The sequence below is a fragment of the Trachypithecus francoisi genome, unplaced genomic scaffold (assembly GCF_009764315.1).
Source record: "Trachypithecus francoisi isolate TF-2019V2 unplaced genomic scaffold, Tfra_2.0 Lachesis_group13, whole genome shotgun sequence".
In the NCBI taxonomy this organism is placed as follows: domain Eukaryota; kingdom Metazoa; phylum Chordata; class Mammalia; order Primates; family Cercopithecidae; genus Trachypithecus; species Trachypithecus francoisi.
This window is the reverse complement of record NW_022681458.1, coordinates 100409114-100416246: the sequence shown is the minus strand read 5'-3', so window position 1 is coordinate 100416246 and position 7133 is coordinate 100409114. Positions and strand designations below refer to the sequence as shown.

At 38.9% G+C, this 7133-nt stretch overlaps 1 pseudogene; it reads left to right on the top strand.

Annotated features, from left to right (window-relative positions):
• Window positions 1-4602: 4602 nt before the first annotated feature.
• LOC117095051 lies at window positions 4603-6872 on the top strand (annotated as a pseudogene).
• Window positions 6873-7133: the final 261 nt, after the last annotated feature.

The window sequence follows — 7133 nt, the reverse complement described above, 5'->3', positions numbered from 1 at the left end:
CGAAGGGGGTCAGAATATGCCACCCCAAAATATTCCACTTTGGCATAAGAATTGTTTTGAGTTGAGTTCCGGAAGAGTTCTCTGCACTCCCTTTAACTGCCTAAACATAGAATATACATTTCCCTTTGTGAAAGAATCCTCCTCTTTCCCTTTGTCAGGCATAGAAGAGCATTAATCACTGAGAAAGAATTTACACTAAGGGATATTTACATCAACAGACCTTACTAGAATAACCCTTATCTTCCCTCATAAGCTTCCTAGTCAGTTCTCCAGGATTTCTTGACCCCTGAAGCCCAAACACCTTATCCTTTGTTAAAATGATGTATGTCCGTCCCCAAGTCAAACCACTTTGAGTTTTCCTTATTTTCTGTGAATTCCCATGCATGTCAAACATTAATTAAACTCTATGCTTTTTTCCTCCTGCTAATCTGTCTTTTGTTAGTTTAATTCACAAGCCCCTAGTTACTTAACCTATGAGAGTAGCGGAAAAGATCCCCCCTCCATCACAAGAATATGTATAATTTTTTAATTTAAAAGGTTTTTTTTTTTTTTTGAGACGGAGTCTCGCTCTGTCGCCCAGGCTGGAGTGCAGTGGCCGGATCTCAGCTCACTGCAAGCTCCGCCTCCCGGGTTTACACCATTCTCTCGCCTCAGCCTCCCGAGTAGCTGGGACTACAGGCGCCCGCCATCTCGCCCGGCTAATTTTTTGTATTTTTTTAGTAGAGACGGGGTTTCACCGTGTTAGCCAGGATGGTATCGATCTCCTGACCTCGTGATCCGCCCGTCTCGGCCTCCCAAAGTGCTGGGATTACAGGCTTGAGCCACCGCGCCCGGCCAATTTAAAAAATTTTAAAAGTCTCCACATATTATTCAGTGACCTGCCCCTGACAGTTTCAAATTCAACCAATCATAATGTGTTAATTCATGTTAGGTATTTTCTTCTCATACATTGATATGAAACTATTTCTGAAACAAATGAAGCACTAAAACATAATTGGAAAGGCAAGCAGTATGGGAACACTGGATAAATTGAAGTGCAAGGCAGAGAATAATGAAGGAGGATACCTATAAAGAGGCTTCCTATCTTATGATTTTCTCTATATTTGACTGTGCTCATAAATCAATTGATCATACATGTTAGAAACATAAATTATATCATAATATCTGAAATTAATGCACTGACGACACTTCCATAGAGGTTTTCAAGGAAAATACTAATGTATTTGAAGCTGTTTTTTAACATCTGAGTTGGCATCAAGTACAAAACATCTCCTCCCACCCATCCTTTGGTGCCCTACTAAGTGACAGAATTCTGATAGGGGCAGCGCCCAGCTGACTCCCTGTAGCAAATATGATACTTTTGTTTTTATGAAGCCATCTGCAGAGAAATAAATCATCATAAAGTTGACTGAGTGTGTCCTATGTTCATCTGCTTGAACAAGTTCAATGTAATTGACTGACAATAATAAAAGGGGATTAGAGAAAAAAAGTCCTCAGTATTATCAAGTGAGTGTCACCCAACCCCTGACTTCTGAAAGATGGTCAGGATACAGATGGGCTGAAAGAAAGAAGAAGCTATCCAAGGAGAGCAAAGACAGACAGGACATAAGGAGTGTGACAGCATGGCATCTGTGTCTGTGCTGGGAGAGTCTGCATGCAGTGGAAGAAATGGGAGGAGAGTTATTGTGCATAGTTAAAAGGTTGGTCTGATTGAAATAGATAGTTCATGTTGTTAACTAATAAGGGATAATTTAAAACTGTACAGTTCACTGAAATTATTGAATGCTATAATTTGGCTTTATTTTTCTATCACATTTGACATCTCAGCACAGTAGCACAGGTAGCACACTGAGGAAGAATTAACTGAGAGCATTCTGCAGAGGTGAGGCTTTAATGCCTTTTCTTCCTCTGCATACCAGAATAGGAACTTAATGGAAAATCTGCATCTAGACAGACCAGGGCTCTGTATATAGCAAAATCTTGAGGTCATTTTTGAAGGGATTGTATAAAAAGAATGAATATGTAAAAAACAGCAGAACCCATATATGTAATGAGAGTTGAGTACATTAAATGCTTATACACAATGAACTATAACATCTCTGTAGTGAGTTTTTGTTATAACCTTGATTCCTCCCATTGAAGCACTAGTGGAAACCATTGACCAGAGTTTTTCTGATGATCTGATTGGATTTGTTGCCTGTGCCTTGCCCTCTTGCTTCATGATCCATATTGATCCTCAGATAGTTCTTAATAATGCTCTAGTTAATTCCTTTAATAGCATTTGATGTTTTATTTCTGCTGTTCATTCCAGCTTGAGTGGCCTGTTAGTGTGTACTTGTCTTCTGAGCAATAGATTTTTGAAATGACAGACAGAGGATTTTAAACTTCCCTTAGAGGAACTTATAAATATAATCAATGTTAAGTGAAAGGGCCGATAGGGCACTTACACACGCGGATTTTCTACCTGTGAATTATCCCAATCTTAGAAACTTAGATAAGCCTTGTGTTATAAGCAGATACATGCTCAGAGCGTAATACTTAATAACTTACTTCCAAAATTTGGTGGATTTCTTTGCAAAATATTTATCAGTATACAATTTCACTCCATGTCTGGACCTAATATTCAGTATGAGATCCTTGAGAGCCCACTTTCAATGCTGATCAAAGCCTTTGTGTTCTCATACCCACCATATGGTGCAGCTATAAAGATGGATAGTAGCAGAAAAACTAGTGGGCTCCTGTGCAGTGAGTCCAATGGGAATGACAAACAGCATGACAAATAGAAGAAACAATCAGTCAATCAACATTCTAATACCGTGCCCCCTCTAGAGTCCCTGCTAGGAATCAAAGAAAGAAATGACATAGATCTTGCTTTAAAAAATCGATTTGGAGGTCCAACATTTATTTATTCAAATATTTTCAAATATTAATTTCAATATTCCAAAATTTCAATACTTATTAAAAAATTAAAATGTTAAGGGTAAATAATGACATTAAAGCGAGTTAAGTATTAATGTTATATGGAATCATATAAACGCAGGACTAAAACGCTTAAAACAATCTTTTTCTTTTTTGGTAAGACTTTGTAGCAGGATTTAAGATGGAAAGTTTCAGAAACAAATATGAAAGGTATTGTAAGAAGAGGGAACTAATGTAACAAAAAATGGTGAAAAAAGACTGAATGTGGTATATTATGGAAATATGGAAATAGTGAGATTTCACTTAAGAGAAATCTTCATCAAAATACAGCCTGAAGTAACAGAAGACCATCTGCTTGGCAATAGTAAATGCAGAGATTCACTTAGCATAAGCAAAGGGACAACAATTCAAGGGACAAAAAACAATAGATGTATAAAATGAAAAGAGCTGGTAGGTATGGTGGCTCATGCCTGCAATCCCAGCACTTTGGGAGGCTGAGGTGAAAATATTGTTTGAGCCCAGAAATTTGGGACCAGCCTGGGCAACATAGGGAGACTCTGTCTCTACAAAAAATAAAAATAAAAATAAAAATAAACCAGACATGGTGGCACATGCCTGTGGTACCAGCTACTCAGTGGGAGGCTGACGTGAGAGGATTGCTCAAGTCCTGGAGGCTGAGGCTGAGTGAGCCTTTATGGAACTAGTGCATTCCAGCCTCGACAACAGAGTCCCTGTTTCCAAAAAATACATAAATAAAATTAAAAGAGCTTTAAAATCTTGTTTCTTACTGACAGGCCGTTGACATTTTGCACACAATAGGTGTCCAAATGATACTACAGAATTATTGTCTGGGCAGAATAAAATACATCACTTTAAAAGTCAAATTGAGACTTTTTTTCCCCTTGAATATGTTTTGACTTTGGAGATTTAGAAGGATCAATTTTTGTCAGTGGTAGAGGGCTATACTCTGAATATCGAGTTTAAGATCCATCATTTGCTTGAGCTACATTATAATAGTTTAATTTTTGAAACAACACTGCTGAAATAGTTTTTGGAGCTAGATAATAGATTGTAATACAGACCAGAAGGAATTGCAGTACATTTCTTCAGGGCAGAAAGCAGGTGCAGTTATGTCTCTGCATGTACATCCAATGCTAATGTTTTTTACATGTAAATTGTTTCTTTTAAGAGAAAGTGTTATATTGAATATTGATGCAAGGGCATTATATGTTTGTGTTTTGTTTTCCTGAGATTTAAAACGCATTCTCCACCTGTAATGAGACTTCGATGAAATATTCCAAAGTGTTTGTAACAAATCTGGCATTTAAGGAAGCAGATTTATATAAGCTATAGCTGGGATTTTTTTCTGTATCTATTTCCAGTTTCTTTATAATATTTTATGCAGGCTTATTATGATTTTATCTATAGGTGCATTTAAGTATGTTTTGAACAGTGGGGGGAAATTAAAACTTGAAATTTAACAAAGAACTTAAAGTGAGCTACTGCAATAATAATGAATTCTTAAATAATGAATTTTAGAAGTCGGATAAAATTCTCCCTAAAAAGATTCATTATATAAAGCAAATAGCTGAGCAATGTCAGGTTGTAACATAGTAATCAAGAGAAAGGGCTTCCAGGCCAGGCGCAGCTATCACTTTAAGCCCCAGGACAGCCAGGCTGCTTCTCACACGATTGCCAGGGAAGCAGAGGCTTCAGCTTCTGTGGTCAAGAAGCTGGGTATGTCATGGACCAGTATTTCAGATATGCTTGCCTTCAAGAATTACTTTTCCAGCTTTCCCCCAAGACAAATTGTTCATCTTGATGGAATGGGGACAGAAATCTTGCCGAAGTACAAAGAGTGAAACAAATAACTTTAAGCTGTTGAAGAGCCAGTTGTGAGATCCAGACATAAAGGATGACCAGATCTTGAACTGGCTGTGAGAATTTTGCTGTTCTATCACGTACTTGGCAAAAGACTTTGAGCAGCTCCTCAATATTACATTGAGATTAGCTTGGTTGAATAGAAATCAAACAGTGGTGGAAGAGTATTTGGCTTCTCTGGATAATCTTGTATCAACAGACTGTCTTCCTTAGCCCAAGTCTCAGCATAATTGCTCCCCACTTGGGGTACCCTCCCTGAATGATCATTAAGAAGAGCCATGTAAGTGTTTCAGATTCTGATGATGGAGGTGATTTTCTTCCTGCAAATTTTGACACATGTCATACAACTTTACAAATAATACCAAGACATGTCCCACTGGCACTGTGTTGTCTTTGCCCATACTGGTAGAAACATTTCCATTTGTTCAATTGGAGAGAATATTAGAATGTTACATTCATAACTTACTAAAGATTAGTATATACTTTCCAACTTTGAGGAACGAAATTCTGAAGCTTATTATTGAAAAATCTATTCAAATTGGATGTGAATACATTCTGGCAGGATACTGAAGATGCTGAGGAAACAGCAGTCAAACTTGTGGTGGGACAGATTCCATGGAATGATTGTGTAATATGAACAAAGATGAAGAGACTGTTTCTAAGGCTGACTCCAAATGGCTCGTTCTGATAGTGCACCCTGTAGCTGAATACCTGGACATCCTGCTGTCTTTGCTTTTTCTGTATGTGAAGTATGTCTGCTATGTACAATACATGTTAAGATTGATAACAAAATAAAGGATTTGTAATATATCAAAAAACTGATAAACATATTTGGCAAACTCCTGTTGCCTGTCCCTGCCTCCTGTCGCGTACAGTTTTTCATGTTTTACCTCCATAGCTTAAAATTGAGACTCTCAGAAGCACTTTTAGAACATCTCTGGGAAAAACAATGCAGGATCCAAATAATCCTGCCATCATCAGGTGAGCTGCTGGAAATTATATTGGAAGCTCTTTGGCAAGAGCTAAATTCATTCCTCTCATTACAACTATAAAATCATGCCTAGGTCTTTTGGTTAACTGGCCACACAAATACCTTAATAACCAGGATCTGAGAATGAAGGCTTTTTGTGATATTGCTCTCCATCAAACATTTTACTCAGCCTTCCAAGCTATGTTCCACACCTTTGTTTTTAGACGCAAGCAGCTTTTTTTTTTTTTTTTTTTTTTTTTTTTTGTTGAGACGGAGTCTCGCTCTGTCGCCCAGGCTGGAGTGCAGTGGCCGGATCTCAGCTCACTGCAAGCTCCGCCTCCCGGGTTTACGCCATTCTCCTGCCTCAGCCTCCCGAGTAGCTGGGACTACAGGCGCCCGCCACCTCGCCCGGCTAGTTTTTTTTTTGTATTTTTAGTAGAGACGGGGTTTCACTGTGTTCGCCAGGATGGTCTCGATCTCCTGACCTCGTGATCCGCCCGTCTCGGCCTCCCAAAGTGCTGGGATTACAGGCTTGAGCCACCGCGCCCGGCCGCAAGCAGCTTTTAAGTGTAAACCTGAAAGAAGGTTTGAGATGTCTTCAATGCCTACATTTTTAAGGGATAGTGACTAGTCAGCTAAATCCTCTGAAGATTTGCCTGCCCTCAGTGGTTAACTTATTTGCTGCTGTCACAAATAAATATCATCGAGTCTGCTACACTATAGGTGAGAGGAACAATGGCCAGAAATACTGGTGGAGGGGACTCGGTGTGAACATGCACCAACCCATTGGACGGACGCCTTCTTCTCCTCTGATCCTTGTGTGCTTAAGCAGTCAAAGAAAGTCATTGATTCTATTTATCAGATATGGGAAGACATAAGTGTCGAAGAACTTCAGGAGTTTAAGAAGCCTAGAAAAAGGAGATGGCAGAAGATGAAGACGATCTTTTGAAAGGCGAAGTTCCCCCAAATGATACCATGATTGGGATTATACGGAGCTACTTGATGCGATGTACATTTCCAAAGTCCCTCAAGTAGTGTGGGCTCCCCACCTGTGTTATACCTGCCAGACCCGTTCCTTCTCATTTGGAGGATTTGTGATTGACATGCAGCATTCTTCTCCATCACTCATCATGTTCTTCAGCAACTGTTTCTGCTGTTTGGGCACTGCATTGAACTAGAATGAGCACCTGACTCAGGCATCATACTTTCAAGTTAGACTTGACGGACTGAACAGACTTTTTATTTTCTTTTTTGATCCCCTTAGAGACAAAATTAGAAGACTGAGTATCATGTGCAATATTTTACGGTGGGGTTGATGATAAATGTTAAAGACTTTGCTTGTTTGTTTAAGAAGTACTTTTCT